The following is a 12476-nucleotide window of genomic DNA, read 5'->3' on the forward strand; positions in this document are numbered from 1 at the left end:
GTGTAGGTTTTTCATGGCACCACGGACAATTGTGTGCGTAAAGTGTGTGTATCGGTTTGATACGGCGAGCTCAGCTGACGGCAGCATCCAGCGGAGCCCTGGAATGGGGGCAACCGACCGTTGCGGATGGACTCATCTGACCACATAAAAAAAAAGCACTTGTGCTAGAGCCAAATAAAGTTATCCTATCCTATCCTATCCTATCCTGACAGGCCAATGTAACGTGGTAAAGAGTTGGGCGTTCACCGCATAGCGGGAATTTGTTGTCATATGTGGAAGGATAGATTTTGCTAAGTAAACTCAGATTAGGGGGTAGCTAACCCCCACTACATGGTGTGGGCATGCCAATTTAATCCCTTAGTGGACCTCATTACAAACCCGTCAGAGGAGCAGTGGGAGGTTATTCTGCTCAACGATGATCCTGACCCTCAGCACTGACTAGTGGGGAGGGCCAGAGCAGCAGCAGCAGCCAGTAGACTACCGGACTAGGCGGCCCACCCACATGTTCTAAGAATATTTAGCAAATAAAGATGTTTTCAATCAATCAATCGCTTCGGTGGACGCGGTTGCTGCGACGCGCGTCTTATCTTTTAACTCTCCTCCACCTGCACATGGCAGCGGTGGTGGCTCAGCTGGAGCTAGTCGGCAGGCCCGTGCACTTTCCTTTTCAACCTTCTCTCAGAGGCAACAACAACAAAAGGCTTCCTTCATGTTAGTGGAGTGTTTTTTGAAGAAGGAATATGTGTTAAAAATCGCAAGTTGTCTGAAATTGTACATGCATGTCTTGCTCAAATTCTTGGCCTAAACCTATTGAAAAGCTGGAACAGCTGATGAGCTGCGCTCAAATTTCCCATTAGGACGTAACGTAATCGTCGGCAATTTTTCTGATTTTCACATATTTCGCTGTGAATGTGTGAATCGGCGCGTGGGCGGTTTACTCACTGCTACCAAACGTCATCGGCAGTGCTCTGTTACAAGCATTACCTCCCCTTTAGAAATTTTATTTTTATCATGCAGGAACTCCTATCCACAGGTCCTCCTATCTCCTCTCCGTATGTTACTGTCACCTGACAAAGCTTCTCATTTTCTTCAAAATTTTCTGAAAGCCTTACATTTAATATCTTCAGTTTACCCGAATCAACCAAGCCTTATTCTTCACTTCACTTCACTTTATTCACCTTAAAGACCCCCTTCAGGGGGTATTACATAAGGGGTGGATTAATATATTCAACAATAATAAATACATGTCATTGCAGTATGATACAAGTCGTTACAGCGGATAAGAATGAAGATAGGCATGTGACGGCGGCTACATCGGCGGGGAGGGCATTCCAGTCAACAATGGTGCGGGGAAAAAAGGAACCTGAAAAAGTTGCAGTGCGCGATAGAGGCCGGGCGATCTGAAACGGGTGTGCAGTGCGGTGAGATATGCGGGTCGGATGAGAAATGTAAGGTGTTTGATTCAGAGTGCTATGGAAAAATTTGTGGAGCAAACACATGCAGGCGACGCGACGGCGAGTTTCAAGGCTTTCGAGACCGGAATTATTCTTTAGAGATGAAACGCTGATCGTATATGAATATGCAGAATGAACGAAGCGAATGGCGCGGTTTTGAACTGATTCGAGTGCATTTGTTAGGTATATTTGGTGTGAATTCCAGATGGGACTGGCGTATTCGAGTTTAGGGCTAATAAGGGTTTTGTAAGCTAGAAGTTTCACGTGTACCGGTGCATGACGAAGATGGCGTTTTAGGAATCCTAGAGATCTGTTAGCAGATGATATGATTGTGGTAATGTGTGTTTGCCAAGAAAGATCGCAACACAGTGTTACACCGAGGTACTTGAACGATTGGACGCTTTCTGTAGATGAGTTGGCAGCTGTATAGGAGAAAATAAGGGGGTTGCGTTGACGGTAAAATTAGACGAGTTCGCATTTTTTAGCGTTTAGTGTCATTAGCCAGAGGTCACACCATTCATGGACGCGGTTGAGGTCATTTTGAAGAGCCAGTTGATCAGAAGTGTTAGTAACGGTATGATAAATTACACAGTCGTCGGCGAATATGCGAATGTTACACGATACTTGCGGCGCCAGATCGCTAATATATATTAAGAATAAAAGCGGGCCGAGCACAGATCCCTGCGGAACGCCGGATGTCATAGGGAGAGTGCTTGAGTTATGATTGTTAATAGAAACAAACTGAGAACGGTTAGATAGAAATTCTTTAAGGGGACAGGGTAAGCAAAAAATCTGAAAAATATCAATTTTTAGTTTTTTGCTAAATATGAAATTACATTCTTTTCTGCATCGTTTGATGTATCACACTTCATCCTGGGCAATTTATATCAACCTGAAAAAACTATCTGAAAGCAAAGCAGTCCGCGACACAACCCTTTACCAGCGATGTGTTTTTTCCGTTTTTACGAAAAACTAAAAAAAACTCGAAATGTTACGGAATTTAGCTGCAAGAGGAAGCTCTCTGGCAACCATCCAAGCTCTCTGGCTACCATTCAAGCTCTCTTGCAACCATCCAGAACCCAAACGAGTCCTTCAACAACGCCCTATGGGAGTGTGCTAAAAAAAATGACTTTGCGGGCCTACAGACAATCAAGATTGTTACATTAGATGTTGTTCTGACCTTCAATGATGGCGCCATCGCAAGAACTAAAGTTCTTGAGGCATGTGGACTAAGTCCGGGCAGCAACACTGTCCGCTGGCTGAAGCAAGTCGATCGGCGTCAAGTTTACTTTGCTGATCGAGCTACGCAGCAAGTGACAAAACAGGCACTAGAAGCTAAACGGCAGGAAAAGAAGCACCAAGCTGACCTAGATGATAACTATGCAGCTGGTGCCTACTGAATAAATTGGTCAAAATGAGTTGGCTAAGTCGAAATCTTGGGATTGAAGGTCTTGTTTACTTTAAACTCAGTTTTCTCAAAACAAGATTTTTTGTTACGTCGGTACCATTATTTTCTAAATGACAATAGATATCAACCTGATTTTTTCTGTGTATACAGTAAATATATGTGGCAATTTACTGTACCAAAATTATCAGCGTGCAAATAATATTGTTTGTTTTAAAATAAAAATATATACAAAATTTGGTCAAAATTAGGGTGTAGAAAGTAAAAAAATCACTAATAAATTAATTTCTTGTATACTAAAATAATTTTGGTACAGCGGCTAGAAGATGAAATTCTGAACAAAATGACATAAATATCTTGCTGCTATCTTTATTAGTTGCTGAGAAAAGTGTACCACAATACGCCCCAAAATACATGGGAAAGATAGGGCTTACCCTGTCCCCTTAATCCAGTCTAGAATATTGGGGTGCAAATTTAAAAAGGATAGTTTAAGTAATAGGCGTTGATGTGGTACCTTGTCAAAAGCCTTCGCGAAATCTAAAAATAATGCATCGGTCTGTAGGTTACGGTCGAGGTTAGCATGAAGATCGAAAGTGAAGATTGCCAATTGGGTCTCGCAGGAGGGTCCCCTAAGAAGCCCGTGCTGAGCTGGATGAAAAAAGTTGTTAGAATCTAGGAAGTTTATGACATGGGAATAGATGTCATGTTCCATGATTTTGCAAGGCACACTGGTTAAGGAGATGGGGCGGTAATTCAGTGGAGAGTCCTTTAGACCTGATTTGTGGACCGGGATGACCCTCCCAACCTTCCAGTCATCCGGTAGCATTCCTTCTGAAAGCGATTGCGAATACAATAATGAAAGGTATATGGCTGAAATGTGTTTGGTGTTTTTCAGTATTCTGGAGTTGATTTCGTCCACTCCAGCAGCTGATGAAAGTTTTATTCTGTCAATACGGTTAGTTATGCCTTGCACTGTGATGTCAAGGGGTGGCATTGTTGGTAGTGTTACAGTAGGCGGAGTGGGTAGTGATGTGTTTGTTTCGTCTGTGAAGACGGTCGCAAAAGCACGGTTAAATATTTCAGCACCTTCATCATCAGTGGCTTCCTCACCCGCGGCGTTTGTAATGGGTGTGTTATATGTTGCTTGGGGGTTTATTATTTCCCAAAACCTCTTGGGATTATTGGTTAGGATTTTGGGCAGATCTTTTTGAAAAAAGGCATGTTTGGCGGATCTAACTGCAGCATAATATGTTTCTTCAGCTGTATAGTAGCGTTCCCATGCATCGGCACTTCTATTCCATTTCGCAGTATTATAAAGTCGTTTTTTTTTTCTTTCTAATCTTTTAAGATCGTGTGAGAACCACGGTTTTTGGAGGTTTGCACGAAAGCTGATACGGGGAATGAATTTGTGTGATAGTTCGTTTATCTTGTTTTTGAAAAGTGACCAGTTATCAATGAGAGTCCGGTGATGAAATACTGATTTAAAATAAGGCAGAAAACTTCTAGTTCGCTATTGATTGCTTCGTAGTTTCCTTTATCGTATAGGCGGATGGTTTTCGTGAACGTTTGGCGGGAGGTGGGGGAAAACTTGAACGTGGCATGAATAACCTTATGATCGCTGACTTCGCGCAGGTATGTAATTGATGATAAGCTTTCAGGGTCGTTGGTGAGTATTAAATCTAGGATGTTTGAAGATTCGTGCGTAACGCGAGTCGGTTCGAGCACCATTTGCCTCAAGTTAAAATTTAAACAAACATTTACAAAATCTCTAGCTTCAGGGTTACCTGCTGTCAGTGGGCCTACATTTTGCCAATCTATACTCGGGAAGTTAAAGTCTCCAAAGAGAACAACTTGTGCAGTGGGGTATTTCTTTGTAATTTGATCTAGAGAATCGTTTAGTTTAGGAGCGAATAACGGGTTGGTGTTAGGGGCCCTGTAGCACACGCCAAGCAGAACAGTTTCCGTTGAAGCGCTGCATTTTATCCATAATATTTATAGATCTGAAGTTATATTAACAAGGGAACACGAAATTTGGTTGTTAATAGCAATAAGAACACCTCCTCTGCGTTTGCCCTGACGATCTTTTCGATAAACGGTAAAATTCGGTAAGTCATCTAAAACTTTATTATCACTGACGTCGCTTGATAGCCACGTTTCCGTTAGGATTAATATGTTGCTGCCAGAAGATAAAAGGAGATTAGACAAGGCTTCGCGCTTTGGAAGGAAACTGCGTGCATTGGTGTAGATTATAGAAAAGGAAAGATTAACTCGACCGTTAGTCGGCGGTTGCTTGCGCGCTTTCCGACGGCGAAAAGATTCCTATGGGATTTCTTTGACTGACTGCGTAGCTTGGTCAAAGATATACCGTTTCGGCCCCATGTGCAGCGTTTTGTAACGGAGGGAAAAGGGTGCAGACTTGGTCCTAGCAAAGGCCACAAGATGTTTTCGTGCGTTTCGAACGGGTAGAGAAAAATCTTCGCCAATGCTGAAACCAGTGTTTTTAAGCTGAGTGCCTTTCGAGAGTATGATCTCTTTTGTTTTCAATGATGACAGCTTCACTATTATTGGCCTTTTGCGGTCATTGCTGTGGCGGCCGAGGCGGTGGGCGCGCTCTATTTCTTTAGGTTCTATCACCAGGTTGAGGGTGTCAAGGCAGGTCATAAGACTCTTTTTCATTTGGGTCCGGAAGGCCCTAGAATACCAGGTTGTCTCTTCTCGAGCGGTTCTCGAGATCGTCCAGACGCGTGTTCAAATCAAAAAGCTGCTCTATCGTTCTATCAGCGTTTGCTAGAAGTGTTTCCACTTCGGCTCGAAGGGTGGTATGGCACACGCATTGGGTTTCGAGGTCAGCAATCCGTTTGCTTAGGGCTGATATTGATTTATCAGTTTCTACCAGTTGACCTTTAAGGCCGTGCACTTCAGTGATAAGTTGTAACTGTCCGGAAGACAGCTTTTGTAATTCAGTCATAATATCCCGGATTCGTTTCAACGTCGCCCGACAGTAGTAATAGAGCGCGAACGAAATTTACACATTCAACACCAAGTTCAAGGCAACACTGCAGGCTCGGCAGCTGCACCAGGCAATAGTTGCTAGTTTTCGTAGCGAAAAGGGAATCACCCACCGGCATAGCGAAGGTAAGCGGATTAGCGGCCCGTGCAGTGGCACAGCCGCAGAGCCCACAGTGTGCCGAAGGTGGGTGTCGCTCTCTTATAGATGACGTGTATGATGCTGTAGGTGACGATGGTGACGCCGATGCAGCCTCGTTGGTCCGGCATACGAGAGGTGGCGCTGCCAGAGGTTCCGTATCGTTGGTGGCGACCAGTTGCAAGGTGCACAGTTCATCTTGTTGATATGGTGTCCGGTTGTCAGCTGCGTAGCCGAGCGTCCCGGTCGTCAATATCGGCAGGAGAGCAAAAGTGACAACTTGAGCAAGGACCTGCATAGCGAATGTAAGCGGATTAACGGTCCGTGCAGTGGCACAGCCGCAGAGCCCACAGTGTGCCGAAGGTGGGTGTCGCTCTTTTATAGATGACGTGTATGATGCTGTCGGTGACGATGGTGACGCCGATGCAGCCTCGTTGGTCCGGCATACGAGAGGTGACGCTGCCAGAGGTTCCGTATCATTGGTGGCGACCAGTTGCAAAGTGCACAGTTCATCTTGTTGATATGGTGTCCGGTTGTCAGCTGCGTAGCCGGGCGTCCCGATCGTCAATATCGGCAGGAGAGCAAAAGTGACAACTTGAGCAAGGACCTGCATAGCGAAGGTAAGCGGATTAGCGGCCCGTGCAGTGGTACAGCCGCAGAGCCCACAGTGTGCCGAAGGTGGGTGTCGCTCTTTTATAGATGACGTGTATGATGCTGTCGGTGACGATGGTGACGCTGATGCGGCCTCGTTGGTCCGGCATACGAGAGGTGGCGCTGCCAGGGGTTCCGTATCGTTGGTGGCGACCAGTTGCAAGGTACACAGTTCATCTTGGTGATATGGTGTCCGGTTGTCAGCTGCGTAGCCGGGCGTCCAGATCGTCAATATCGGCCGTAGAGCAAAAGTGACGACTTGAGTAAGGACCTGCATAGCGAAGGTAAGCGGATTAGCGGCCCGTGCAGTGGCACAGCCACAGAGCCCTTGGGGATTTTGACTTCCTGTCTATAACCTGCTCCAATCTGGCTCATGCAGTATGCAAAGATAACACTGAAAGCACCTTTGTTAACACCTTGTTACCTTGTTAAGTTGTTGCCGCCCCCACATGCGTTAGTGACCAGTCATAAAATAATCTCGACCTCCTGTTAACTTCTCATCCTGATGACGTTTCATCTCTTGAGCACCTGCCCGGCCTCAATGACCATGTAATATTCTGCGCAACGTTTCTGTATGAACTTCCGCGTTCAAAAAACACGATAAATAGAATAACGCGCTATGACAAAGTAGACTACACAAGCATTAACAATGAACTTGCCGCTTTTAGTTCCTGGTTCCTTAAGGATTTCTCGAAGCGTTCGGTCGAATTAAACTGGTCGCTCTTTAAAAAACAAAATCCAACAACACCGAAACATATTACCGAAGTAACTAAACGCTCTTGTTCACCATGCTTCAACTGATCTCTGAAGTGCCTTCGTTATGAAATAAAAAAAAACGTTGTTTTGGAATGGGTAAACTCACCAATCCTGCCGGCGCCTGGGCGAAATATTTCACATCTGAAAAAAATTTTCAATCACTATCCGCGAAAGTAAACCTTGTAGACTTTGCATTCTACGCAGTCACTTTGCTCACGATGCTACTTTCTAACCCTCAAAACTTCTTAAATGTGAATCCGAAGTTTTCTAACCTTTATGCTTGTTCGCCACACACAACTGCGCAGTTCCTGATGCTGAAGCTGCCGAATTGTTGAACCGTGCTTTCTCTGCTGTATTCACTAATGAACCGGATGATGACGTGTTGAAATTAGTTGCCTAGAGCACCCCACCATGCTTTACATCACTTTCGGACCGCATGGCATCATGAAACTCCTCGAGTAGCTCAGGCCCACATCATCAGCTGGCATTGATAGAATTAACTCAAATTCTAAAGGAAAACACTGAAAATGTCACGAATGTTCTCTTCTCTCACATATTTCAGCAGTCTCTTTCATCTGGAATGGGGCCGGCCGATTGGAAAATGGATAAGATCATACCGGTTCCTAAAAAAGAGGTCCATCTTCTTGTCAAAATTTTCGTCCTATCTCGCTCACCGGTTTTTGTGAAGATGTTAGAGCAAAAAAAGAACAAGAGCAGAAATTACACATAAGACATTCACGAGTGCTTCTCACGAAGGCTTTAAATTTTTAGGTACGTTGATGATTTTTCCATATCGTAGAGGATGTGGAGGTCCTCGGAAAGGTCCGTTGTAGCGACCACAGAATGGTAAGGTCTCGCAATAGCTTATATTATTTTTATTTTATTTATTTTATTCAATACTGCCAGCCTCCATTTGGTGGCCAAGGCAGGAGCGGTACAAGGATACATCGTACATCGCGACAAAACAAAGCAAGTAAAAATGCGAATAAAGAAGCAAAAGCTAACACACAGGGTTTTATAGAACGACAAAGAGCAAGGTTAAATGCACTCGGTTACCTAAAAATACAAAAGAAAGCAAACAAAAGAGCATGAATGAATACACTGCGCTTAAAATGACGATATGACAGCAGATAAAAAAGACTTCTGATCTGTCAAACGGACTACGTCACACGGAAGCCCGTTCCATTCCAATATCGTTCTTGGAAAAAAAGAAAACTGATACGCTTTCGTTCGGCACCGTGGAACCATGATTGTCAAATTGTGTTTATTGCGCGTTGGTCGTGAAGTGTTGTATGCCATGTAGGTCTCAAAATGAATGTTTGTTAAGTTATTAACAATCCCATGCAACATTTTTAGACGGTGCAACTTGCGACGAGATTGAAGTGTCTGCAGTTCAGATTCCCTCAATAGATTAGTAACCGAAACGTGCCTTCCATATGCGTTGTAGATAAATCTAAGCGCCTTCCTTTGAACTCCTTCAAAGCGCTGTACATCTACTTGGGTGTGCGGATCCCAAACCACATCTGCGTATTCCAGTAATGGCCGTACGACTGCAGTGTAAGCTGCTAATTTAGTTTTAGATGTGCAGTGCCTTAGACGATTTCTTAACAGCCAAAGCCTGTTGGACGCCTTTGAAACTATATGCCCGATGTGCGAACTCCAACTCAAGTTACTATTGAATACAACCCCCAAGTATTTGTATTCGTTTACGGGGTGACAGCTGCACCGTTTATTGTGTATGTGTAATTAAGAGCGCACCTTTTGCGCGTAAATGTCATTTTTGAGCACTTAGACGTGTTTAGTGACATTTGCCAGACTAGGCACCACCTTGAGACCTCTGAAAGGTAGTCATTCAGCACATGGTGATCCTCCGCAGTTTGAATAGGCAGATATACAACGCAGTCGTCAGCGAAAAAACGGCACCGTACAGGGGAGTGGAAGTTTAAGTCGTTTAAGTAAATAAGGAACAATAGTGGACCGAGAACGGAGCCCTGGGGTACTCCTGAGAGAACTGGAGCTGGCACAGAATTGGAACCTGTGATCTGGACGTACTGGTGCCGTTCAGAGAGGTAGGAATCGAGCCATTGAACAAGACGCTGATTTTGTAATAGATGTTTGAGCTTTATTATTAGATTACGGTGCGAAACGCGATCAAAGGCCATCGCAGAGTCGAGAAATATTGCATCTACTTGCCCACCCTGATCAATGCATGCCAAAAGTTCATTGGTTGTGTGAATTAGTTGTGTTACGGTGGACAGGCCACGCCGAAACCCATGCTGGTTACTAGAAAAGAAGTTACTGTTTTCTAGAAAAGAAATCAAGTGCTTGAAAATGAAATGCTCCATAACCTTACCCGAGGTACACAGGAGTGAAACTGGCCTTTAGTTGTTTAGACAAAGTTTGTCACCCGATTTGTGGATAGGGATGACCTTTGCAGTCTTCCAGTCAGCCGGAACTTCTGAATTTAGAAGACTTTCATTGTAAATGATGACAAGATATTTCGCGCACCATTCTGCGTAGCGGGACAGAAACGCATTTGGAATGCCATCGGGCCCAGGAGACTTCTTTTTGTCTAAACTGAGTAGAGCTGAAAAAACTTCTTCGACAGATATTTGCAGGTCTGGTAAGATAAGGCACGTGGATTGAAATTCAGGCTCCTGCCTACTGTCAGTAGAAAACACTGAAGAAAAGTAATTATTGAAAGCTGATGCAATGTCGTAAGGATCCTTACTTTCTCTGTTATTCAAACGAATTTTACTAACTGTATCCTTCTTCTTTCTTAAGTGTATCCAAAATTTGTGTGGGTCTGCGGTGAGAAAGTTATGCATTTTAACGTTAAAAAAAGTGTACTTAGACTGTTTAATTTTCATGCGCAACTCTGTGCGAAGTGACTGTAGGGAAATGTGCCCTGTTTTAAATCGCTTGGATCCTATATCGCTTTAAATCGCTTAGATTCTATATTTGAACAGGAAACGGAGTAAACTAGTGAAGCGGAATTCTATTAACGAGTTAGCATTAATAGGGAAAGTAGAGGAATTCAGGATTTTGCTGTAGAACACATTTTCCGCTTTAACTGAAGATGACAATCGTAATGTTGAAATAATGAACGATCGTCTCAGAGATATCATTACGGAGTGCGCTCTAGAAGTAGGCGGTAGGATGCTTCGACAGGATGCCGGGAAGTTACCTCAGGAGACTAAAGATCTCATTAAGAAATGGCAAAACATGAGGACGTCTAACTCTATAGACAGAATAGAACAAGTAGAGCTGTCGAAGTTAATAAATAAGCGCACGGTAGCCAACAACAGGAAGTTTAACATGGAGAAAATCAGGCATGCTCTAAAGAGCGGAAGTGGCCGAAAAGCTGTGAAGAGAAAACTAGGCATAGGTAAAAACCAGATGTATGCGACAAGAGACAAAAAGGGAAATGTCATCAGCAATATGGATAAGATAGTTAAAATGGCCGAATAGTTTTGCACAAATCTATACAGTAGCAATTGCTATGAGAATGTTACTGAGAGAGGCAGTATAGCAGAGCATTGGGACATTCCGCCATTAACGAAGGAGGAAGTAAAGAAAGCCTTAAGAGCAATGCAAAAGGGGAAAGCAGCTGGTGCGGATCAGATAACAGCAGATTTGTTGAAGGATGGAGGAGAGATTGTGCTCGAAGAACCAGCCACCCCGCATACGCAATGTCTTGTGACCTCGAGCGTACCTAGAGTTTGGTAAAAACGCTAACATTATCTTAATTCATAAGAAAGGCGATTTCATGGACTTGAAGAATTACAGACCGGTCAAGTTATTGTCTGTTGCCTACAAGGTATTTACTAAGGTAATCGCTAATAGGGTCAGGACAATCTTAGTCTTCAATCAGCAAAATGATCAGTGAGGCTTTCGTTAAAGGAAACTCGCCAATATACCATATTCACGCTATCAATCAGGTGACAGAGAAATGCGGAGAATAAAACCAGCCCCTATAATAGCGTCCTCTGACTACGAGAAAGCATTCGACAAACTAGAAACCTCAGCAGTCATGCACGCATTGCAGAATAAGGGTGTAGAAGAGTGTTATGTGAAAATATTGGAAGATATTTATAACGACTGCACAGCTACCATAGTTCTCCATATGGTCAGCAATAAAATTCCAATAAGGCAAGGTGTCAGGCAGAGACACACGATTTCACCAATGCTATTCACCGCCTGTTTACACGAGGTGTTCCGGGGCCTGAAATGGGAACAGTTGGGGATAAGAGTTACTGGAGAATACCTAAGTAATTTGTGATTACCTGATGACATTGCCTGGCTAAGCCACTCAAGATATGAACTGCAAAGCATGATGAATGACTTAGACAGGCAGAGCAGAACGGAAGGGCTAAAAATTAACATGCAGAAAACCAAAGTAATATTCAACAGTCTAGCAAGAGAACAGCAGTTCGCAATTGATGGCGCGGGGCTGGAAGTAGGAAGAGAATATGTCTACTTAGGGCAGGTTGTGACCGCAGATCCGGATCATGAGAGGGAAATAACTAGAAGAATAAGAATGGAGTGGAGCACATATGGCAGGTGCTCTCAGATCATGAACGGCACTTTACCAATATCGCTCGCGAGAAAAGTATACAATACCTGTATCTTTCCGGTACTCACCCATTGGGCAGAAACTTCGAGGCTAACAAAGGTAACGCAGCGAGCTATGGAAAGAAAAAATTGGCAGTGGCTTAGCTGTGGTTAAGCCAGGATATAGAATCGAAAAGGTTCAGTTACGCTTGGTTAGACGTCATGGCTGTCACAGTTCGCGCACAATGCACAATGCGGCAGTCCACACACTGCCTGTACGGATGCGGAGGAGGAGACGCGCGAGTAGTGAATACGGTGCTGTCTTCGAAGGTTGCTTTAGAGACGTGTACTGGGGTGTCCATTCCTTTCGGGTGTACACCAAGATATGAGAGATATGAGACGCAGGCGTTTCCCTTCCTTGAAACCAATTTTCATTTTATTTTCCTTTAGGCCCTTACGGCGCGGTTCGGGTATCCACCTATACTCCGTTTCATACATCAGGTGCAACGCT

General features: G+C 44.0%; 1 pseudogene; it reads right to left on the reverse strand.

The window, feature by feature from the left end:
* Positions 1-5178: 5178 nt before the first annotated feature.
* LOC149345510 (uncharacterized) lies at positions 5179-6302 on the reverse strand (annotated as a pseudogene).
* Positions 6303-12476: the final 6174 nt, after the last annotated feature.

Source organism: Amblyomma mixtum, chromosome 4, assembly GCF_055824585.1.
Source record: "Amblyomma mixtum isolate Tamu chromosome 4, ASM5582458v1, whole genome shotgun sequence".
NCBI classification, from domain to species: Eukaryota; Metazoa; Arthropoda; class Arachnida; order Ixodida; family Ixodidae; genus Amblyomma; species Amblyomma mixtum.